The sequence below is a fragment of the Anser brachyrhynchus genome (assembly GCF_964034855.1).
Source record: "Anser brachyrhynchus genome assembly, contig: SCAFFOLD_246, whole genome shotgun sequence".
Classification (NCBI taxonomy): domain Eukaryota; kingdom Metazoa; phylum Chordata; class Aves; order Anseriformes; family Anatidae; genus Anser; species Anser brachyrhynchus.
Window position 1 is genome coordinate 1 of NW_027663494.1, and position 24,910 is coordinate 24,910.

The 24,910-nt window shown below is 47.7% G+C and overlaps 1 long non-coding RNA gene across 2 annotated transcripts in view; it reads left to right on the top strand.

The window, feature by feature from the left end:
• Positions 1 to 4,330: 4,330 nt before the first annotated feature.
• LOC308187386 overlaps positions 4,331 to 24,910 on the top strand; it is a 37,016-nt gene continuing 16,436 nt past the window's right edge. Inside the window, exons 1-2 of one of the 2 annotated variants that reach the window (XR_013944648.1) lie at positions 4,331 to 4,386; positions 15,653 to 15,961. This is a non-coding gene — a long non-coding RNA (uncharacterized lncRNA). The remainder of the gene's footprint in view (positions 4,387 to 15,652; positions 15,962 to 24,910) is intronic. The other variant, XR_013944649.1, reaches the window with a different exon arrangement.

Genomic DNA, 24,910 nt, shown 5'->3' on the forward strand with positions numbered 1-24,910 from the left:
GTAAGTACGTGGCGCTTGCCGTTGCGGGTTTGAGGGAGTGTGATGTAATCAATCTGCCAGGCCTCTCCATATTTATATTTCAGCCATCGTCCTCCATACCAAAGAGGTTTTGACCGTTTGGCTTGCTTGATTGCAGCACATGTTTCACAGTCATGAATAACCTGTGCTGTAGTGTCCATGGTCAGGTCCACCCCTCGATCACGAGCCCATCTGTAGGTTGCATCTCTACCTTGATGGCCTGAGGTGTCATGGGCCCATCGGGCTATAAATAATTCACCTTTATGTTGCCAGTCCAGGTCCACCTGAGCCACTTCAATCTTAGCAGCCTGATCCACCTGCTGGTTGTTTTGGTGTTCTTCAGTAGCCCGATTCTTGGGCACATGAGCATCTACATGGCGTACCTTTACAACCAGGTTCTCTACCCGGGCAGCAATATCTTGCCACAATGCCGCAGCCCAGATGGGCTTGCCCCTGCGCTGCCAGTTGTTCTGCTTCCATTGCTGTAACCACCCCCACAGGGCATTTGCTACCATCCATGAATCAGTATAGAGATAGAGAACTGGCCACTTTTCTCGTTCAGCAATATCTAAAGCCAGCTGAATGGCTTTTACTTCTGCAAACTGACTCGATTCACCTTCTCCCTCAGCAGCTTCTGCAACTCGTCGTGTAGGACTCCATACAGCAGCTTTCCATCTCCGATGCTTTCCCACAATACGACAGGACCCGTCAGTGAACAAGGCATATTTCTTCTCATTTTCTGGTAGCTTGTTGTACAGGGGGGCTTCTTCAGCACGAACCACCTCCTCCTCTGGTGATATCCCAAAGTATTTGCCTTCTGGCCAGTCCATAATCACCTCCAAGATTCCTGGGCGACTGGGGTTTCCTATTCGAGCCCGCTGAGTAATCAGTGCAACCCACTTGCTCCATGTAGCATCAGTTGCATGATGCGTAGAGGGGACCCTTCCTTTGAACATCCAGCCTAGTACCGGCAGTCGGGGTGCCAGGAGGAGCTGCGCTTCAGTACCGACCACTTCCGAAGCAGATCGAACTCCTTCATATGCTGCCAATATCTCCTTTTCAGTTGGAGTATAGCGGGCTTCAGATCCTCTGTATCCCCGACTCCAAAACCCCAGGGGTCGACCTCGAGTTTCCCCAGGTTCTTTCTGCCAGAGGCTCCAGGTGGGACCATTCTCTCCGGCTGCGGTGTAGAGCACATTCTTTACATCTGGTCCTGTTCGGACTGGCCCGAGGGCTACTGCATGAACTATTTCCTGCTTAATTTGTTCAAAGGCTTGTCGTTGCTCAGGGCCCCATTCAAAAGCATTCTTCTTACGGGTTACTTGGTAGAGCGGGTTTACAATCAGACTGTAATTTGGAATATGCATTCTCCAAAACCCCACGACACCTAGGAAAGTTTGTGTTTCTTTTTTGCTAGTTGGTGGAGACATAGCTGTTATTTTGTTGATCACATCCATTGGGATTTGACGGCGTCCATCTTGCCATTTTATTCCTAAAAACTGGATCTCTCGTGCAGGTCCTTTAACTTTATTCTGTTTTATGGCAAAACCAGCCTTCAGAAGGATTTGGACTATTTTCTTCCCTTTCTCGAAAACTTCTTCTGCAGTGTCACCCCACACAATGATGTCATCGATGTACTGCAGGTGTTCAGGAGCTTCCCCCTGCTCCAGCGCAGACTGGATCAGTCCATGGCAAATGGTAGGGCTGTGTTTCCACCCCTGGGGCAGCCGATTCCAAGTATATTGGACTCCCCTCCAAGTGAAAGCAAACTGTGGCCTGCACTGTGCTGCTAGAGGGATGGAGAAAAATGCATTAGCGATATCAATTGTGGCATACCACTTGGCTGCCTTTGATTCCAGTTCATACTGGAGTTCTAGCATGTCCGGCACTGCAGCACTCAGTGGTGGCGTGACTTCGTTCAGGCCACGATAGTCCACTGTTAGTCTCCACTCACCATTAGACTTTCGCACTGGCCATATGGGACTATTAAAAGGTGAATGAGTCTTGCTGATCACTCCTTGGCTCTCCAGTTGACGAATTAGCTTATGGATGGGACTCAGGGAGTCTCGGTTGGTGCGATATTGCCGCCGGTGCACAGTTGTGGTAGCGATCGGCACTTGCTGTTCTTCAACCCTCAGCAACCCCACAACAGAAGGGTCCTCTGAGAGACCAGGCAAGGTAGACAACTGTTTAATGTCCTCTGTCTCCAAAGCAGCTATGCCAAAAGCCCAGCGGAACCCTTTTGGGTCCTTGAAATATCCTCTTCTAAGATAGTCTATGCCAAGGATGCACGGAGCATCTGGGCCAGTCACAATACGGTGCTTTTGCCACTCATTACCGGTTAGACTCACTTCAGCCTCCAATACAGTTAACTGCTGGGATCCCCCCGTCACACCATAAATACAGATGGGCTCTGGCCCTTTATAGCTTGATGGCATTAGAGTACATTGTGCACCGGTGTCTACCAAAGCCTTATACTTCTGTGCGTCTGACGTGCCAGGCCATCGAATCCACACAGTCCAATAAACTCGATTGTCCCTTTCCTCCCCCTGGCTGGAGGCAGGGCCCCTCTAGTCCTGGTCAGAATCTTCATTTCTGTGTTTAAAGGACTGCCTGCTGGAAGTTGGAGCAGCAAACCTTTCAGAGAACTCCTTTTTCCCAATTGTTTTCCTTTGCAATTCACGTACCCGTGCCTCTAGGGTCGCAGTAGATTTTCCATCCCATTTTCTCATGTCCTCTCCATGGTCACGTAGGTAAAACCACAGGGTGGCGCGGTGTGTGTGCCCACCATATTGTCTTCCTTGCATAGATGAACGTTTACCCCTAATAGCTGAGACACTGGTTTGTACAGGTGGGGAGGAAAATAAACTCTCTTTAAGTTGGTGGATCTCTTCAGAAAGTTTCTCCAAGGTATTCTCTTTTAGCTGGTGGACACTGGTTCGTTCAGGTGAAGGGGAAGATAATCTTTCTTCAAGTTGGTGGATCTTTTCAGAAAGTTTCTCCAAAGCATTCTCTTTTAGCTGGTGGACACTGGTTCGTTCAGGTGAAGGGGAAGATAATCTTTCTTCAAGTTGGTGGATCTTTTCAGAAAGTTTCTCCAAAGCATTCTCTTTTAGCTGGTGGACACTGGTTCGTTCAGGTGAAGGGGAAGATAATCTTTCTTCAAGTTGGTGGATCTTTTCAGAAAGTTTCTCTAAAGCATTCTCTTTTAGCTGGTGGACACTGGTTCGTTCAGGTGGAGGGGAAGATAAATTCTCTTTAAGTTGGTGGACCTCTTCAGAGAGTTTCTCCACAGCTGAGACACAGGCCTTTAGGGAAGAGGAGAGATTTCCTTCGTACTGCCGGAGTATTTTAGTCACTTCATTCACTGTGGGATTCTCCTCCGTTTTCCAGGCTAGCATTGCCAATGAGCTGGCATATGATGATGGGGCACTCTGTACAAACTTCCGCCACATGGGTAGTGTACACCGGACTGCATCTGGATCTGCGGATGTTTGTGCGTCGTCTAGGTCCTTATAAATTACTTCCCGTACGGACAATTCCCTCAGGTACTGAATTCCCTTCTCCATGGTGGTCCATTTGCTTGGTAAACATACAAGTTCTTCCTTGAAGGGATACCTTTCCTTCACAGCTGACAGGAGACGCCTCCAGAGGCTGCGAGATTGTGCTCCATCTCCAATTGCTTTGTCAATGCATGCGTCCCTAGCAAGGGATCCCAGCCGCCTGGCTTCCTTGCCCTCCAATTCCACATAATTGGCTCCCGTGTCCCAGCACCGGAGCAGCCAGGTGACAAGCTGCTCGCCTATACAGCGACCAAAATCTTTTCGCACATCTCGTAGCTCACGCTGGTATAGAGTCCGGGTAATTACTGTTGATTTTTCGACATCCTCATCCTCATCTTCAGTCTTCTGCACCTTTGATGGCCGGTGTAGAGTCCGGGTAGTTACTGTTGATTTTCCGACATCCTCATCCTCATCTTCAGTCTCCTGCACCTTTGATGGCTGGTATGGAGTCCGGGTAGTTACTGTTGATTTTTCGCCATCCTCATCCTCATCTTCAGTCTCCTGCACCTTTGATGGCCCAGCCTCGTCTTCACTACGCCCAGACTTAGCAGAAGACTGTCTGCGTTTTAAACGACCTGAGCCTCTATACCATTTTTTCACCTTGTCTACAGGGGCAACTTGCACTGCTACAGCTCGTTTCTCTGACCCAGACACAGGGTCTGCCACAGGGGTTGGAATACCCTCTGCGGGGTCAACTTGCACACATGTGGGCTAAAAGGTAGAGAACTAGGCTGCAGATAGCTAGGGCAACGATTAGGGCGTGGTCGTGGAATTCAACGAGTTCTTCTATGATGGGTGATGAGGCGTCTTGGAATCCTAGTTGGGAGTGGTTGGCCACATGAGATGTACAGGATTTTTACCTGTGATTTAGTCTTGACAAGGCTATGTAATTGGTTTACTAACGTCTCATAAGAAAGAAGCATGAGCGGTTAATGCAGTTGGCTTGAAACCAGCATGTGAGGGTTCGATTCCTTCCTTTCTTGTACTTGGACGAAGGCCGGTTCCTCGAAAGTATGGTATGGGGGAGGGCAGCCGTGGATTCATTCAACGTTTGTGGTAGTTAGTTCTGGTTGTAGGACTTTTCGTTTGGCCGGAAAGGCTTCTCAGATGATGAATATTAGTATGATTACGGCTACTATTGAGATTAGGGAGCCGATGGAGGAAATGGTGTTTCATAGTGTGTAGGCGTCGGGATAGTCCGAGTATCGTCGGGGTATTCCTGCTAGGCCTAGGAAGTGCTGGGGGAAGAACGTTAGGTTTACTCCTGTAAATATTACCCCGAAGTGGGCTTTTGCTCATGTTTGGTGTAGGGTAAACCCAGTGAGTAGTGGGAATCAGTGAGTAAATCCTGCTAGAATGGCAAAGACGGCGCCTATGGATAGGACGTAGTGGAAGTGGGCAACTACGTAGTACGTGTCGTGCAGGGCGATGTCTAGGGAAGAGTTTGCAAGAACGATTCCTGTTAATCCTCCGATGGTAAATAGGAAGATAAATCCTAGAGCTCATAGTATTGGGGGGGGTCTCATTTGATTGTTCCTCCGTGCAGGGTGGCTAGTCAGCTAAATACTTTGATTCCGGTAGGGATGGCAATGATTATAGTGGCTGATGTAAAGTAGGCTCGGGTATCAACGTCTATTCCTACTGTAAACATGTGGTGAGCTCAGACGATGAATCCTAGGAAGCCGATGGATAGTATGGCTCAGACTATTCCCATGTAGCCGAAGGGCTCCTTTTTGCCTGAGTAGTACGTGACTACGTGTGAGATGATTCCGAACCCCGGTAGGATCAGAATATAGACTTCTGGGTGTCCGAAGAATCAGAATAGGTGTTGGTACAGGATTGGGTCTCCTCCTCCAGCGGGGTCGAAGAATGTGGTGTTTAGGTTTCGATCAGTTAGTAATATTGTAATACCGGCGGCGAGTACGGGGAGTGATAGAAGGAGTAGGATGGCGGTAATTAGTACGGATCAGACAAATAGTGGGGTTTGGTATTGTGAGAGTGCGGGGGGTTTTATGTTGATGGCTGTGGTGATAAAGTTGATGGCCCCAAGGATGGAGGAGATACCGGCTAAGTGGAGTGAGAAGATAGCCAGGTCTACTGAAGCTCCGGCGTGGGCAAGGTCACCTGCTAGGGGAGGGTAGACAGTTCAGCCTGTGCCGGCGCCAGCTTCTACAGTGGATGAGGCTAGTAGGAGGAGGAATGATGGGGGGAGGAGTCAAAAGCTTATGTTGTTTATTCGCGGGAATGCTATGTCGGGGGCACCGATTATGAGGGGGACTAATCAGTTGCCGAATCCTCCGATCATGATGGGTATGACTATAAAGAAGCTTATTACAAAGGCGTGAGCGGTAACGATTACATTGTAAATTTGGTCGTCGCCTAGGAGAGTTCCTGGTTGTCCTAGTTCTGCGCGGATTAATAGGCTGAGTGCGGTGCCGACTATTCCTGCTCATGCCCCGAAGATGAGGTACAGGGTGCCAATATCCTTATGGTTAGTGGAAAATAGTCATCGGTTGATGAAGGTGACGGGTAAGATGGCTGAGTGTTGAAGCGTTAGGCTGTAGTCCTTTTTACAGAGGTTTAATTCCTCTTCTTATCGGCTCTGTAGTGAAATTCATGTTGAGTTGCAAGCTCATCGATGCGCACTAGGGTGCGTCAGGGTCTTTGTAGGCAGAAGCCAATTGGTTTAGGCATTTAGCTGTTAACTAGAGTTTTGTGGGATCGAAGCCCATCTGTCTAGGGAGGCTTTAGCTTAATTAAAGCGTCTGACTTGCATTCAGAAGATACAGGTTAATATTCTGTAAGTCTTAATGTGCAGAAACTAAGAGGGTTTAACTCTTATTTAAGGCTTTGAAGGCCTTCGGTTTGGGGTGTTATCCTAAGTTTCTAGACAATGGCATGTATTATTGGGGACAGGGGAAGTAAGAGGATTGATAGTGAGGCAAGGACCGCAGTAGGTGTGCTTGGGGCTTTGCTAGTGTATCATTGTTTTATGTGGTTAGAGGAGTTGGGGGGAAGGGTAATTGTTGAGTGGTATGCGAGGCGTAGGTAGAAGAAGAGGCTGAGCAGTGATAGCATGGCAATTGCCATGGCTGCTGGTGTTATTTCCTGTTTAGTTAGTTCTTGGATGATAAGTCACTTTGGTATAAAGCCTGTTAATGGGGGGAGGCCTGCTAGGGATAAAAGTACTAGTATTAGGGTGGCGTTTAGCACTGGGGTTTTTGTTCATGAGGTTGTGATCATGGATAGGTTAAGGGCTTTGATTTTGTTAAGGGCTAGGAATACGGCTGATGTTATGATTGTGTATAGGTAGAAGGTAAGTAAGGCCAATTTGGGGCTGTAAACTAGGATGATGGCGATTCAGCCTAAGTGGGAGATGGACGAGAAGGCTAGGATTTTGCGTGTTTGTGTTTGGTTCAGTCCTATTCAGCCTCCTAGTGCTGTTGAGGCTAGGGCCATGGCGGTGAGTAGAGCTGGGTCGAGGGATTTGGATGTTAGTAGGAGCAGGGTTAGTGGGGGGAATTTTATGAGGGTCGAGAGTAGCAGGGCTGTTATTAGTGGCGATCCTTGTAGTACTTCTGGGAATCAGAAGTGAAATGGCACTAGGCCCAGTTTAATAGCGATTGCTGCTGTCAGTAGTAGACAGGAGGTTGGGTGGTTTATTTGTGTGATGTCTCATTGGCCGGTGACTCAGGCATTGGTTATGCTAGAGAATAGGACCAGGGCGGAAGCAGCTGCTTGGGTTAGGAAGTATTTCGTTGCGGCTTCTACTGCTCGTGGGTGGTGGGATTTGGCAATTAGGGGAATGATGGCTAGTGCGTTGATCTCCAGTCCTGTCCAGGCCAGAACTCAGTGGTTGCTGGAAATTGTGATTGTGGTGCCCAAGATGAGGCTGAAGGTTATGATTGGGGTCGCGTAAGGGTTCATTAGTAGAGGAGGGGGTTAAACCATCATTTTCGGGGTATGGGCCCGATAGCTTGATTAGCTGACTCTACTAGAAAATAATATAAGGGAAGTATGGAGAATTTTGATTTCTCTTGTGTGGGTTCAATTCCTACTTTTCTAAGGTCAACAGGAAATGAGAGGGCTGTTATACCTCTATGTTCACTTTATCATAGTGACCCTTTGTAGTTCAGGCACATTTCCTTATGTAAGGAGGTAGGCCTGCATAGCAGATAGGTATGCTGATGTGTCAGAGGCACAGAGCTAGTGTGAGGGGTAGGAAGTTTTTTCATAGTAGGTGCATTAGTTGGTCATATCGGAATCGTGGGTATGAAGCTCGGACCCATAAGAAACCAGAAGATAGTAGGAGGACTTTTGTGGCTAGGATGACGGGGAATAGTTCTGTGGGTGGCCCTAGGGCGCTTGGGTTTAGGAATATGATGGCTGTAAGTGTATTTATTAGCATAATGTTCGCATATTCAGCTAGGAAGAATAAGGCGAAGGGTCCTGCGGCGTATTCAACGTTAAACCCTGAGACTAGCTCAGATTCACCCTCTGTGAGGTCAAAAGGAGCTCGGTTTGTCTCTGCTAGGGTGGATACGTATCATATTATTGCTAGGGGTCATGAGGAGAAAATGAAGTATAGAGGCTCCTGTGCGATGGCAAAGGAGCTGAGTGTGTAGCTTCCGCTTAGTATGATTATTGATAGCAGGATTATGGCCAGTGTCACTTCGTATGAAATGGTCTGTGCTACTGCCCGTAGGGCTCCGATTAGTGCGTATTTTGAGTTCGAGGCTCAGCCTGATCATAGGACTGAGTAGACGGCTAGGCTTGACATGGCTATTAGGAAGAGAACTCCGAGGTTTAGATCTGCTAGGGGAAATGGGAGTGGTAGTGGTGCTCAAGTGGTGAGGGCTAGGACAAGGGCTAGTATTGGTATCAGAATGAATAGAAGTGGGGAAGAGGTAGAGGGTCGGATGGGCTCTTTGGTAAATAGTTTCAGTCCGTCCGCAAATGGTTGAAGTAGGCCAAAAGGCCCGACAACGTTAGGGCCTTTGCGGGATTGTATGTAGCTTAGGATTTTCCGTTCTACTAGGGTTAGGAAGGCTACGGCAATCAGGATTGGGATGATGTATAGGAGGGATATAACGAGGCAGCTTAGTGTTGTTATTTGAATCATGGGTGAAGCTAGGGAGAGGATTTGAACCTCTGGGGAAAGGGCTTAAGCCTTCTGCACTTGCCGGGCTCTGCCACTCTAGCTGGTCCTTTTCTAGGATTGAAAGTGGTGGGGGAAGGCCCTCTTCACGGTTTAGTTGGTTTCACTGCTTAGAGGGGGGGGGCGTGCTTGTGGTATTGGCCCCACTTTCCCGGTCCTTTCGTACTGGGGAGAGTGTGTCATAGATAGAAACCGACCTGGATTGCTCCGGTCTGAACTCAGATCACGTAGGACTGTTAATCGTTGAACAAACGAACCCTTAATAGCGGCTGCACCATTAGGATGTCCTGATCCAACATCGAGGTCGTAAACCCCCCTGTCGATATGGGCTCTTGAGGGGGATTGCGCTGTTATCCCTGGGGTAGCTTGGTCCATTAATCAATTATATTGGGTCTGGTCACTGTTAGCACTTTGAGGGGTAGCTCTAGGTAAAGAGGTATGGTCTTGTTTTTGGAGGATTTGTTCTCCTCCAAGGTCGCCCCAACCGAAAAATATCGACCAGGCTCTGCGATGGTAGTGGCCCCAGTGGGGTTGATTGAGGATTCGCGGTGGTCGTTGATTTTTAAGTTCCACAGGGTCTTCTCGTCTTATGTTCACATCCCCGCTTTTGCACGGGGAGATCAATTTCACTGATTATCTGTGAGAGACAGTTAAGACCTCGTTTAGCCATTCATACAAGTCTCGATTTATGGGACAATTGATTGCGCTATCTTTGCACGGTTAGGATACCGCGGCCGTTAAACCTAAGTCACCGGGCAGGCATCACCTTCAATACTTGTTTAATTTGCTGAAGGCTATGTTTTTGGTAAACAGTCGGGCCTTATTAATTTGCCGAGTTCCTTTCACAGATTTTAATCGCTCTTATAGGCGCTCCTGAGTCGGGTTAACAGGGTTAGTTAATACGTGGTCTTGTAGGGGTTTTTGTATCTGTCTAGGTCTGTTAATAATGTTTCTATGTAAGCTTGCGCCGTTAGAGGGGTGTGGCCCTGTACATGAGGGGCCTAGGATGATTCCTAGGATTGTTATGAGGATGGCAGCGGTTTTGGTGATAAGGGGTATGGTTATTGGGGGGGTTTTGGTTGGTGTGATGAAAGAGGTAATGATTATTCCTGCTGTAATGCTGCCTGGGGCGAGTCGGGTTAGGGGGGCGGTGATTAGTGGGTTGTTTTCGTTTATTGATACTATTGGGGGGATTCGGGTTTGTCCAGCTTGGACTAGGATGGTTATGCGGATGCTGTAGGTTGCGGTGAATGCTGTGGCTATAAGGGTTAGGAGTAGGGCTCAAGTATTTAGGTATGATGTGTTTAAGCTTTCGATGATGAGGTCTTTTGAGTAGAATCCGGCTAGGAATGGGGTTCCTATCAGCGCCAGGTTTCCGATGGTTAGGCAGGAAGTAGTGACTGGGAGTATTTTCTGTAGGCCTCCTATCTTTCGGATATCTTGTTCTCCGTTTAGGTTGTGGATGATAGACCCTGAGCATAGGAATAGTATGGCTTTAAAGAAGGCATGGGTTGAGATGTGTAGGAAGGCTAGTTGTGGGAGGTTTAGTCCGATAGTGACTATTATTAGTCCTAGTTGGCTGGATGTTGAGAAAGCAATGATTTTTTTGATGTCATTTTGGGTTAGGGCGCATGTGGCAGCGAATAGGGTTGATAGAGCACCTAGGCATAGGCAGGCAGTTAGGGCTGTCTGGTTGGTGGCTAGCAGGGGGTGCATGCGGATGAGCAGGAAGATTCCGGCTACTACTATGGTACTGGAGTGCAGTAGGGCTGATACTGGGGTGGGGCCTTCTATTGCTGCGGGCAGTCATGGGTGGAGTCCAAATTGGGCGGATTTTCCTGCGGCTGCGAGGATTAATCCTATGAGGGGGAGGATTGGGGTTTGGTGGGGGTGTACGGCTTGTTGGATCTCTCAGGTGTTGAATGTTGAAGCTAGTCATGCTATGCTCAGGATCAGTCCGACGTCTCCGATTCGGTTGTAGATTACGGCTCGTAGGGCGGCGGTGTTGGCATCTGCTCGGCCTTGTCATCAGCCGATGAGAAGGAAGGACATGATTCGTACTCCTTCCCAGCCTACGAATAGGAGGAATATGTTGTTTGCGGTTGTTAGGAGGAGTATGGCGACTAGGAATGTCAGTAGGTAGGTGAAAAATTTTGTTACGTATGGCTCTGAGGCCATGTATCATATGGCGAATTGTAGGATTGATCATGTTACAAATAGGGCGATTGGAAGAAATGTTATTGAGTATTGGTCTATTTTTAGGCTCAGGGGGATTTTAAAGTTTATAATGAATTTTCACTCCCAGTGGCAGGTGACAGATTCTACTCCCGAGTAGATGAATGCGGTTGTAGGGGCTAGGCTAATTAGGAATGCGGTTTTAACAGCGCGGGTGGTGGCTTTTGGGGTGTTTTTAAAGTTTTTAAATAGAAATGGCAGGATGATTGGGGTTAGGAGGATTGTCAGCGTGAGTAGTGTGAGGGAGTTGATTAGTAGTGTGGGGTTCACTACTTTTACTTGGATTTGCACCAAGATGGGTGGTTCCTAAGACCAGTGGATTGCTGTTATCCTTTAAAAGTAAGGGGGCTGAGGTTTTAGGCTCAGATGTAAGAGTTAGCAGCTCTTGTTGGTTAAACCCTCCCCTCGGCAGGTAAGAAGGTTTGAACTTCTATTCTTAGAATCACAGTCTAATGTTTGGTTTAAACTATACTTGCATGAGGGGATTCCGGAGATCAGTTCGGGTTTGAGGATTAGGAGGAATATTGGGATAATGTGGAGTGTTATGAGCAGGTGTTCTCGCGTGGTTGAGTTTTGCATAGATGTGATGTGGGAGGGGATTGAGCCTCGTTGGGTCATTAGTAGTATGAATAAGGTGTAGGAGGCGGTTAGTAGGGTTGCGATTCCTGTTAGGATGATCGTGAAGGCAGATCAGTTGAATAAGGTGATTATAATGGTTAGCTCTGCTATGAGGTTTGTTGTTGGGGGTAAGGCTATGTTTGTTAGATTGGCCAGCAATCATCAGGTAGCTATGAGTGGTAGGAGAGGTTGTAGGCCTCGTGTGAGTAGTAGAATTCGGCTGTGCGTACGTTCATAGTTTGTGTTGGCTAGGCAGAATAGTATGGAGGAAGTTAGTCCATGGGAAATTATTAGGATCATTGCCCCTGAGAATGATCAGTGGGTTTGGATTATTCCTGCGGCGATAACTAGGCCTATGTGGCTAACGGATGAATAAGCGATTAGTGATTTTAGGTCTGTCTGTCGTAGGCAGATTGAGCTAGTCATTAGGGCGCCTCATAGGGCCAGGGTTAGGAAGGGGTAGTGCAGGAGGTTGGACAGTGGGCCCATAAATAGAGTGACTCGTATAATTCCGTATCCTCCTAGCTTTAGTAGTAGGGCGGCGAGGAGTATTGAGCCTGCGATGGGTGCTTCTACGTGGGCTTTTGGCAGTCAGAGGTGTAGGCCGTATAGTGGGGCTTTTACTATGAATGCTATGAGCAGTGCTAGACCTGATAGTATTCCTGTCCATGAGGTGGATAGGGTTGGGTGGGTTAGTTGTAGGGTTGGCAGGTGCAGGGTGCCAATTTTCACGTATAGGTGTATGATTGTGATTAGCAGGGGTAGAGAGCTTACTGGCGTGTAGAATAGCAGGTAGATGCCAGCGCTTAGGCGTTCTGGTTGGTTCCCCCATCGGGTGATTAAGATTAGGGTGGGAATGAGGGTTGCTTCAAATGAGATGTAAAATAGTGCTAGTTCTGTGGTGGAAAAGGCTAGTAGGATGAATGGCTGGACTGCGACTAAGGTTGAGATAAAGATTCGTTTGCGTTGTAGGGGTTCTTGTTGCAGGTGGTTTTGGCTTGCTATGATTATGAGTGGGAGTAGTCAGCAGGATAGTACTAGGAGGGGGGATGAGATTTGGTCAATTCCTGTTCAGTTGGATAAAAATTTGTAGGGGTAGTAGGTTGGGATTAATCACTGTAGGCTTAGGGCAGCGATTAGGAGGCTGTATAAGGTGGTGTTAGTCCATAGAAATTTTGGTGGAGACAGCAGGGCTGTTGGAAGAAGTATGATTGTGGGTAGGATGATTTTTAGCATTGCAGGAGGTTTAGGTTGTGTAGATGGTCGGAGCCATGTGTGCGGGTGGAGGCTACTAGGATGGCCAGGCCTGTGCCCGCCTCACACGCTGAGAAGGTTAGCATGAGAATTGGTACCATGGTGAATGAGGAGACTTGGTTTTCGATGGATCATATTGATAGGCCTACGAATATCGATAATATTATGCTTTCAAGGCATAGTAGGGCGGATACTAGGTGGGTTCGGTGGAAGGCTAGTCCTAGTCCGCTGAAAATGAAGGCTGAGTAGAAGCTTAAATGTAGGGGCGACATAAGAAAGTTACAGGGTTGGCTGTAATCTGCTGGGTCGAAACCAGCTATCTTTTTGGTTAGACTAACTTTCTGTTATTCTGCTCATTCTAGGCCCCCTTGAATTCACTCGTAGGCCAGTCCGAGTGTTAGGAGAAGGAGGATCACTACAGTTCAGGTGAGGGTCATTAGGGGGGATTGGAGTTGGACGGCTCATGGCAGGGGGAGTAGGAGGGCGATTTCTAGGTCGAATAGGACGAACAGGATGGCTACTGAGGAAGAATCGGACTGAGAATGGTAATCGAGCAGATCCAAGTGGGTCGAATCCACATTCGTACGGTGAGAGTTTCTCTGAGTCGGGGTTTATTTGGGCGAGTCAGAAGTTTAATGCGGTTAGGGCGGCGCTTAGGATTGATGATAGGGCAAATATGAACATGAGTGCGTTCATTGCTCTCCTCTGGGTTTATACCAGATTCTAGAGATTGGAAGTCAATTGTAATTAATATACTAGAAGAGCAAGATCCTCATCAGTAGATGGTTATGTAGAGGAATAGTCAGATGATGTCTACGAAGTGTCAGTATCAGGCTGCTGCCTCGAATCCGAAGTGGTGGTCTGATGTAAAGTGGAACTTGATCAGTTGGAAGAGGCAGACGGTCAGGAAGGAGGATCCGATGATTACGTGGAGTCCGTGGAATCCAGTGGCAACGAAGAAGGTAGATCCGTAGACGCTATCGGCGATTGAGAATGGGGCTTCGTGGTATTCTATTGCTTGTAGGGCTGTGAAGTAGAATCCCAGGAGGATCGTTAGGGTTAGGGCGTGGATGGCGTGTTTTCGGTTTCCTTCTGTGATGCTGTGATGGGCTCACGTTACGGTAACGCCTGAGGCTAGTAGGATGGCTGTGTTTAGTAGGGGGACTTCTATCGGGTTGAGTGGTTTAATTCCTGTTGGGGGTCGTTGGCCTCCTAGTTCTGGGGTTGGGGCCAGGCTCGAGTGGAAGAACGCTCAGAAGAACCCTAAGAAGAAGAATGCTTCGGATGTGATGAAAAGGATTATGCCGTATCGTAGGCCTTTTTGGACTGTGGGAGTGTGATGGCCTTGGAAGGTGCTTTCTCGTACAATGTCTCGTCATCATTGGAGTATTACTAGGAGTATTGAGATGAGGCCTAGGGTTAGTAGTATGGATGAGTTGTAGTGGAATCACATGATTAATCCTGAGGTTGTGAGTAGGGCGGCGGCTGCCCCGAAGATTGGTCAAGGGCTTGGGTCAACTATGTGGTATGAGTGTGCTTGGTGTGCCATTAGATGTTTTCTTGTAAGTATAGGCTTAGAAGGAGCACGAAGACGTAGGCCTGGATTATGGCTACTGCTACTTCTAGGATGGTTAGGAGTAGTAGGATGATTATTGTTAGGATGGATACTGCAGGAAGGGTGGGTATTAATGCAATGGAGGCTGTAGAGATGAGTTGGATGAGTAAGTGTCCTGCTGTAAGGTTGGCTGTAAGGCGGACTCCGAGGGCTAGGGGGCGGATTAGTAGGCTGGTTGTTTCGATCAGGATTAGTGCGGGGATTAGGGGTGTAGGGGTACCTTCGGGTAATAGGTGGGCTAAAGAGGCTGATGGTTGGTTTCGTAGGCCTGTTAGTAGTGTGGCGAGCCATAGTGGGAAGGCTAGGGCTATGTTCATAGATAGTTGGGTGGTTGGGGTGAATGTATATGGAAGGAGGCCTAGAAGGTTGATTGTAAGAAGTATGATTATTAGGGATGTAAATATTATGGCTCATTTGTGGCCATTTTTGTTGAGTGGGACTATTAGTTGTTTTGTGATTAGGTGAAGGAGTCATGTTTGGATAGTAGAAAGGCGGTTGTTGATTCATCGGTTGTTTGGGGACGGGAATAGTAGGGCTGGGAAGAGTAGGGATAGTAGGATTAAGGGGATGCCGAATAGATTGGGGCTGGAAAATTGGTCAAAGAAGCTTAGGTTCATGGTCAGGATCATGGTGTGGGTTTGGTAGTGAGGGAGGTCTTATTTGATGGGGGGTTGGTTGTGGTGAAGGCTAGTAGTTTTGGTTGGATGAGGAGTGCTAGGGTTAATCAGGTTATAATTATGATTGAAAATCATGGTGCGGGGTTAAGCTGTGGCATATCATTAAGGAGGGGGAAGTCCCTCTTTGGCTAGCTTAAAAGGCTAGTGCTGTTGCATAGCTTCTTAATGATTAGGATGATGATAGAAGGGACGATCAGGCCTCGAAATGTGGGAGTGGGGTTGATTCTACTACAATGGGTATGTAGCTGTGATTAGCCCCGCAAATTTCTGAGCATTGTCCGTAAAAAATCCCAGGCCGGGTGGTAATGAATGAAGTTTGGTTTAGTCGGCCTGGGATTGCGTCTGTTTTAACTCCGAGCGTTGGGACTGCTCAGGAGTGGAGTACGTCTCCTGCAGTAATGATCACGCGGATGGGGGATTCTATTGGGATAACTACGCGGTGGTCAACTTCTAGCAGTCGGAAGTGGCCGTTGGGTAAGTCTGGGGTGGGCACTATGTAGGAGTCGAATGATAGGTCTTTGAAGTCTGTGTATTCGTAGCTTCAGTATCATTGGTGGCCGATGGCTTTTAGGGTGAGGTCTGGTTCATCGATTTTGTCCATTATGTAGAGGATTTGTAGGGATGGGAGGGCGAGGAGTACCAGGACGATAGCAGGTAGGATTGTCCAGATCAGCTCTACTTCTTGGGCGTCTACAGCATTGGACGAGAGTTTTTCTGTTAGTATGTGGGCTAAAAGGTAGAGAACTAGGCTGCAGATAGCTAGGGCAACGATTAGGGCGTGGTCGTGGAATTCAACGAGTTCTTCTATGATGGGTGATGAGGCGTCTTGGAATCCTAGTTGGGAGTGGTTGGCCACATGAGATGTACAGGATTTTTACCTGTGATTTAGTCTTGACAAGGCTATGTAATTGGTTTACTAACGTCTCATAAGAAAGAAGCATGAGCGGTTAATGCAGTTGGCTTGAAACCAGCATGTGAGGGTTCGATTCCTTCCTTTCTTGTACTTGGACGAAGGCCGGTTCCTCGAAAGTATGGTATGGGGGAGGGCAGCCGTGGATTCATTCAACGTTTGTGGTAGTTAGTTCTGGTTGTAGGACTTTTCGTTTGGCCGGAAAGGCTTCTCAGATGATGAATATTAGTATGATTACGGCTACTATTGAGATTAGGGAGCCGATGGAGGAAATGGTGTTTCATAGTGTGTAGGCGTCGGGATAGTCCGAGTATCGTCGGGGTATTCCTGCTAGGCCTAGGAAGTGCTGGGGGAAGAACGTTAGGTTTACTCCTGTAAATATTACCCCGAAGTGGGCTTTTGCTCATGTTTGGTGTAGGGTAAACCCAGTGAGTAGTGGGAATCAGTGAGTAAATCCTGCTAGAATGGCAAAGACGGCGCCTATGGATAGGACGTAGTGGAAGTGGGCAACTACGTAGTACGTGTCGTGCAGGGCGATGTCTAGGGAAGAGTTTGCAAGAACGATTCCTGTTAATCCTCCGATGGTAAATAGGAAGATAAATCCTAGAGCTCATAGTATTGGGGGGGGTCTCATTTGATTGTTCCTCCGTGCAGGGTGGCTAGTCAGCTAAATACTTTGATTCCGGTAGGGATGGCAATGATTATAGTGGCTGATGTAAAGTAGGCTCGGGTATCAACGTCTATTCCTACTGTAAACATGTGGTGAGCTCAGACGATGAATCCTAGGAAGCCGATGGATAGTATGGCTCAGACTATTCCCATGTAGCCGAAGGGCTCCTTTTTGCCTGAGTAGTACGTGACTACGTGTGAGATGATTCCGAACCCCGGTAGGATCAGAATATAGACTTCTGGGTGTCCGAAGAATCAGAATAGGTGTTGGTACAGGATTGGGTCTCCTCCTCCAGCGGGGTCGAAGAATGTGGTGTTTAGGTTTCGATCAGTTAGTAATATTGTAATACCGGCGGCGAGTACGGGGAGTGATAGAAGGAGTAGGATGGCGGTAATTAGTACGGATCAGACAAATAGTGGGGTTTGGTATTGTGAGAGTGCGGGGGGTTTTATGTTGATGGCTGTGGTGATAAAGTTGATGGCCCCAAGGATGGAGGAGATACCGGCTAAGTGGAGTGAGAAGATAGCCAGGTCTACTGAAGCTCCGGCGTGGGCAAGGTCACCTGCTAGGGGAGGGTAGACAGTTCAGCCTGTGCCGGCGCCAGCTTCTACAGTGGATGAGGCTAGTAGGAGGAGGAATGATGGGGGGAGGAGTCAAAAGCTTATGTTGTTTATTCGCGGGAATGCTATGTCGGGGGCACCGATTATGAGGGGGACTAATCAGTTGCCGAATCCTCCGATCATGATGGGTATGACTATAAAGAAGCTTATTACAAAGGCGTGAGCGGTAACGATTACATTGTAAATTTGGTCGTCGCCTAGGAGAGTTCCTGGTTGTCCTAGTTCTGCGCGGATTAATAGGCTGAGTGCGGTGCCGACTATTCCTGCTCATGCCCCGAAGATGAGGTACAGGGTGCCAATATCCTTATGGTTAGTGGAAAATAGTCATCGGTTGATGAAGGTGACGGGTAAGATGGCTGAGTGTTGAAGCGTTAGGCTGTAGTCCTTTTTACAGAGGTTTAATTCCTCTTCTTATCGGCTCTGTAGTGAAATTCATGTTGAGTTGCAAGCTCATCGATGCGCACTAGGGTGCGTCAGGGTCTTTGTAGGCAGAAGCCAATTGGTTTAGGCATTTAGCTGTTAACTAGAGTTTTGTGGGATCGAAGCCCATCTGTCTAGGGAGGCTTTAGCTTAATTAAAGCGTCTGACTTGCATTCAGAAGATACAGGTTAATATTCTGTAAGTCTTAATGTGCAGAAACTAAGAGGGTTTAACTCTTATTTAAGGCTTTGAAGGCCTTCGGTTTGGGGTGTTATCCTAAGTTTCTAGACAATGGCATGTATTATTGGGGACAGGGGAAGTAAGAGGATTGATAGTGAGGCAAGGACCGCAGTAGGTGTGCTTGGGGCTTTGCTAGTGTATCATTGTTTTATGTGGTTAGAGGAGTTGGGGGGAAGGGTAATTGTTGAGTGGTATGCGAGGCGTAGGTAGAAGAAGAGGCTGAGCAGTGATAGCATGGCAATTGCCATGGCTGCTGGTGTTATTTCCTGTTTAGTTAGTTCTTGGATGATAAGTCACTTTGGTATAAAGCCTGTTAATGGGGGGAGGCCTGCTAGGGATAAAAGTACTAGTATTAGGGTGGCGTTTAGCACTGGGGTTTTTGTTCATGAGGTTGTGATCATGGATAGGTTAAGGGCTTTGATTTTGTTAAGGGCTAGGAATACGGCTGATGTTATGATTGTGTATAGGTAGAAGGTAAGTAAGGCCAATTTGGGGCTGTAAACTAGGATGATGGCGATTCAGCCTAAGTGGGAGATGGACGAGAAGGCTAGGATTTTGCGTGTTTGTGTTTGGTTCAGTCCTATTCAGCCTCCTAGTGCTGTTGAGGCTAGGGCCATGGCGGTGAGTAGAGCTGGGTCGAGGGATTTGGATGTTAGTAGGAGCAGGGTTAGTGGGGGGAATTTTATGAGGGTCGAGAGTAGCAGGGCTGTTATTAGTGGCGATCCTTGTAGTACTTCTGGGAATCAGAAGTGAAATGGCACTAGGCCCAGTTTAATAGCGATTGCTGCTGTCAGTGGTAGACAGGAGGTTGGGTGGTTTATTTGTGTGATGTCTCATTGGCCGGTGACTCAGGCATTGGTTATGCTAGAGAATAGGACCAGGGCGGAAGCAGCTGCTTGGGTTAGGAAGTATTTCGTTGCGGCTTCTACTGCTCGTGGGTGGTGGGATTTGGCAATTAGGGGAATGATGGCTAGTGCGTTGATCTCCAGTCCTGTCCAGGCCAGAACTCAGTGGTTGCTGGAAATTGTGATTGTGGTGCCCAAGATGAGGCTGAAGGTTATGATTGGGGTCGCGTAAGGGTTCATTAGTAGAGGAGGGGGTTAAACCATCATTTTCGGGGTATGGGCCCGATAGCTTGATTAGCTGACTCTACTAGAAAATAATATAAGGGAAGTATGGAGAATTTTGATTTCTCTTGTGTGGGTTCAATTCCTACTTTTCTAAGGTCAACAGGAAATGAGAGGGCTGTTATACCTCTATGTTCACTTTATCATAGTGACCCTTTGTAGTTCAGGCACATTTCCTTATGTAAGGAGGTAGGCCTGCATAGCAGATAGGTATGCTGATGTGTCAGAGGCACAGAGCTAGTGTGAGGGGTAGGAAGTTTTTTCATAGTAGGTGCATTAGTTGGTCATATCGGAATCGTGGGTATGAAGCTCGGACCCATAAGAAACCAGAAGATAGTAGGAGGACTTTTGTGGCTAGGATGACGGGGAATAGTTCTGTGGGTGGCCCTAGGGCGCTTGGGTTTAGGAATATGATGGCTGTAAGTGTATTTATTAGCATAATGTTCGCATATTCAGCTAGGAAGAATAAGGCGAAGGGTCCTGCGGCGTATTCAACGTTAAACCCTGAGACTAGCTCAGATTCACCCTCTGTGAGGTCAAAAGGAGCTCGGTTTGTCTCTGCTAGGGTGGATACGTATCATATTATTGCTAGGGGTCATGAGGAGAAAATGAAGTATAGAGGCTCCTGTGCGATGGCAAAGGAGCTGAGTGTGTAGCTTCCGCTTAGTATGATTATTGATAGCAGGATTATGGCCAGTGTCACTTCGTATGAAATGGTCTGTGCTACTGCCCGTAGGGCTCCGATTAGTGCGTATTTTGAGTTCGAGGCTCAGCCCGATCATAGGACTGAGTAGACGGCTAGGCTTGACATGGCTATTAGGAAGAGAACTCCGAGGTTTAGATCTGCTAGGGGAAATGGGAGTGGTAGTGGTGCTCAAGTGGTGAGGGCTAGGACAAGGGCTAGTATTGGTATCAGAATGAATAGAAGTGGGGAAGAGGTAGAGGGTCGGATGGGCTCTTTGGTAAATAGTTTCAGTCCGTCCGCAAATGGTTGAAGTAGGCCAAAAGGCCCGACAACGTTAGGGCCTTTGCGGGATTGTATGTAGCTTAGGATTTTCCGTTCTACTAGGGTTAGGAAGGCTACGGCAATCAGGATTGGGATGATGTATAGGAGGGATATAACGAGGCAGCTTAGTGTTGTTATTTGAATCATGGGTGAAGCTAGGGAGAGGATTTGAACCTCTGGGGAAAGGGCTTAAGCCTTCTGCACTTGCCGGGCTCTGCCACTCTAGCTGGTCCTTTTCTAGGATTGAAAGTGGTGGGGGAAGGCCCTCTTCACGGTTTAGTTGGTTTCACTGCTTAGAGGGGGGGGGCGTGCTTGTGGTATTGGCCCCACTTTCCCGGTCCTTTCGTACTGGGGAGAGTGTGTCATAGATAGAAACCGACCTGGATTGCTCCGGTCTGAACTCAGATCACGTAGGACTGTTAATCGTTGAACAAACGAACCCTTAATAGCGGCTGCACCATTAGGATGTCCTGATCCAACATCGAGGTCGTAAACCCCCCTGTCGATATGGGCTCTTGAGGGGGATTGCGCTGTTATCCCTGGGGTAGCTTGGTCCATTAATCAATTATATTGGGTCTGGTCACTGTTAGCACTTTGAGGGGTAGCTCTAGGTAAAGAGGTATGGTCTTGTTTTTGGAGGATTTGTTCTCCTCCAAGGTCGCCCCAACCGAAAAATATCGACCAGGCTCTGCGATGGTAGTGGCCCCAGTGGGGTTGATTGAGGATTCGCGGTGGTCGTTGATTTTTAAGTTCCACAGGGTCTTCTCGTCTTATGTTCACATCCCCGCTTTTGCACGGGGAGATCAATTTCACTGATTATCTGTGAGAGACAGTTAAGACCTCGTTTAGCCATTCATACAAGTCTCGATTTATGGGACAATTGATTGCGCTATCTTTGCACGGTTAGGATACCGCGGCCGTTAAACCTAAGTCACCGGGCAGGCATCACCTTCAATACTTGTTTAATTTGCTGAAGGCTATGTTTTTGGTAAACAGTCGGGCCTTATTAATTTGCCGAGTTCCTTTCACAGATTTTAATCGCTCTTATAGGCGCTCCTGAGTCGGGTTAACAGGGTTAGTTAATACGTGGTCTTGTAGGGGTTTTTGTATCTGTCTAGGTCTGTTAATAATGTTTCTATGTAAGCTTGCGCCGTTAGAGGGGTGTGGCCCTGTACATGAGGGGCCTAGGATGATTCCTAGGATTGTTATGAGGATGGCAGCGGTTTTGGTGATAAGGGGTATGGTTATTGGGGGGGTTTTGGTTGGTGTGATGAAAGAGGTAATGATTATTCCTGCTGTAATGCTGCCTGGGGCGAGTCGGGTTAGGGGGGCGGTGATTAGTGGGTTGTTTTCGTTTATTGATACTATTGGGGGGATTCGGGTTTGTCCAGCTTGGACTAGGATGGTTATGCGGATGCTGTAGGTTGCGGTGAATGCTGTGGCTATAAGGGTTAGGAGTAGGGCTCAAGTATTTAGGTATGATGTGTTTAAGCTTTCGATGATGAGGTCTTTTGAGTAGAATCCGGCTAGGAATGGGGTTCCTATCAGCGCCAGGTTTCCGATGGTTAGGCAGGAAGTAGTGACTGGGAGTATTTTCTGTAGGCCTCCTATCTTTCGGATATCTTGTTCTCCGTTTAGGTTGTGGATGATAGACCCTGAGCATAGGAATAGTATGGCTTTAAAGAAGGCATGGGTTGAGATGTGTAGGAAGGCTAGTTGTGGGAGGTTTAGTCCGATAGTGACTATTATTAGTCCTAGTTGGCTGGATGTTGAGAAAGCAATGATTTTTTTGATGTCATTTTGGGTTAGGGCGCATGTGGCAGCGAATAGGGTTGATAGAGCACCTAGGCATAGGCAGGCAGTTAGGGCTGTCTGGTTGGTGGCTAGCAGGGGGTGCATGCGGATGAGCAGGAAGATTCCGGCTACTACTATGGTACTGGAGTGCAGTAGGGCTGATACTGGGGTGGGGCCTTCTATTGCTGCGGGCAGTCATGGGTGGAGTCCAAATTGGGCGGATTTTCCTGCGGCTGCGAGGATTAATCCTATGAGGGGGAGGATTGGGGTTTGGTGGGGGTGTACGGCTTGTTGGATCTCTCAGGTGTTGAATGTTGAAGCTAGTCATGCTATGCTCAGGATCAGTCCGACGTCTCCGATTCGGTTGTAGATTACGGCTCGTAGGGCGGCGGTGTTGGCATCTGCTCGGCCTTGTCATCAGCCGATGAGAAGGAAGGACATGATTCGTACTCCTTCCCAGCCTACGAATAGGAGGAATATGTTGTTTGCGGTTGTTAGGAGGAGTATGGCGACTAGGAATGTCAGTAGGTAGGTGAAAAATTTTGTTACGTATGGCTCTGAGGCCATGTATCATATGGCGAATTGTAGGATTGATCATGTTACAAATAGGGCGATTGGAAGAAATGTTATTGAGTATTGGTCTATTTTTAGGCTCAGGGGGATTTTAAAGTTTATAATGAATTTTCACTCCCAGTGGCAGGTGACAGATTCTACTCCCGAGTAGATGAATGCGGTTGTAGGGGCTAGGCTAATTAGGAATGCGGTTTTAACAGCGCGGGTGGTGGCTTTTGGGGTGTTTTTAAAGTTTTTAAATAGAAATGGCAGGATGATTGGGGTTAGGAGGATTGTCAGCGTGAGTAGTGTGAGGGAGTTGATTAGTAGTGTGGGGTTCACTACTTTTACTTGGATTTGCACCAAGATGGGTGGTTCCTAAGACCAGTGGATTGCTGTTATCCTTTAAAAGTAAGGGGGCTGAGGTTTTAGGCTCAGATGTAAGAGTTAGCAGCTCTTGTTGGTTAAACCCTCCCCTCGGCAGGTAAGAAGGTTTGAACTTCTATTCTTAGAATCACAGTCTAATGTTTGGTTTAAACTATACTTGCATGAGGGGATTCCGGAGATCAGTTCGGGTTTGAGGATTAGGAGGAATATTGGGATAATGTGGAGTGTTATGAGCAGGTGTTCTCGCGTGGTTGAGTTTTGCATAGATGTGATGTGGGAGGGGATTGAGCCTCGTTGGGTCATTAGTAGTATGAATAAGGTGTAGGAGGCGGTTAGTAGGGTTGCGATTCCTGTTAGGATGATCGTGAAGGCAGATCAGTTGAATAAGGTGATTATAATGGTTAGCTCTGCTATGAGGTTTGTTGTTGGGGGTAAGGCTATGTTTGTTAGATTGGCCAGCAATCATCAGGTAGCTATGAGTGGTAGGAGAGGTTGTAGGCCTCGTGTGAGTAGTAGAATTCGGCTGTGCGTACGTTCATAGTTTGTGTTGGCTAGGCAGAATAGTATGGAGGAAGTTAGTCCATGGGAAATTATTAGGATCATTGCCCCTGAGAATGATCAGTGGGTTTGGATTATTCCTGCGGCGATAACTAGGCCTATGTGGCTAACGGATGAATAAGCGATTAGTGATTTTAGGTCTGTCTGTCGTAGGCAGATTGAGCTAGTCATTAGGGCGCCTCATAGGGCCAGGGTTAGGAAGGGGTAGTGCAGGAGGTTGGACAGTGGGCCCATAAATAGAGTGACTCGTATAATTCCGTATCCTCCTAGCTTTAGTAGTAGGGCGGCGAGGAGTATTGAGCCTGCGATGGGTGCTTCTACGTGGGCTTTTGGCAGTCAGAGGTGTAGGCCGTATAGTGGGGCTTTTACTATGAATGCTATGAGCAGTGCTAGACCTGATAGTATTCCTGTCCATGAGGTGGATAGGGTTGGGTGGGTTAGTTGTAGGGTTGGCAGGTGCAGGGTGCCAATTTTCACGTATAGGTGTATGATTGTGATTAGCAGGGGTAGAGAGCTTACTGGCGTGTAGAATAGCAGGTAGATGCCAGCGCTTAGGCGTTCTGGTTGGTTCCCCCATCGGGTGATTAAGATTAGGGTGGGAATGAGGGTTGCTTCAAATGAGATGTAAAATAGTGCTAGTTCTGTGGTGGAAAAGGCTAGTAGGATGAATGGCTGGACTGCGACTAAGGTTGAGATAAAGATTCGTTTGCGTTGTAGGGGTTCTTGTTGCAGGTGGTTTTGGCTTGCTATGATTATGAGTGGGAGTAGTCAGCAGGATAGTACTAGGAGGGGGGATGAGATTTGGTCAATTCCTGTTCAGTTGGATAAAAATTTGTAGGGGTAGTAGGTTGGGATTAATCACTGTAGGCTTAGGGCAGCGATTAGGAGGCTGTATAAGGTGGTGTTAGTCCATAGAAATTTTGGTGGAGACAGCAGGGCTGTTGGAAGAAGTATGATTGTGGGTAGGATGATTTTTAGCATTGCAGGAGGTTTAGGTTGTGTAGATGGTCGGAGCCATGTGTGCGGGTGGAGGCTACTAGGATGGCCAGGCCTGTGCCCGCCTCACACGCTGAGAAGGTTAGCATGAGAATTGGTACCATGGTGAATGAGGAGACTTGGTTTTCGATGGATCATATTGATAGGCCTACGAATATCGATAATATTATGCTTTCAAGGCATAGTAGGGCGGATACTAGGTGGGTTCGGTGGAAGGCTAGTCCTAGTCCGCTGAAAATGAAGGCTGAGTAGAAGCTTAAATGTAGGGGCGACATAAGAAAGTTACAGGGTTGGCTGTAATCTGCTGGGTCGAAACCAGCTATCTTTTTGGTTAGACTAACTTTCTGTTATTCTGCTCATTCTAGGCCCCCTTGAATTCACTCGTAGGCCAGTCCGAGTGTTAGGAGAAGGAGGATCACTACAGTTCAGGTGAGGGTCATTAGGGGGGATTGGAGTTGGACGGCTCATGGCAGGGGGAGTAGGAGGGCGATT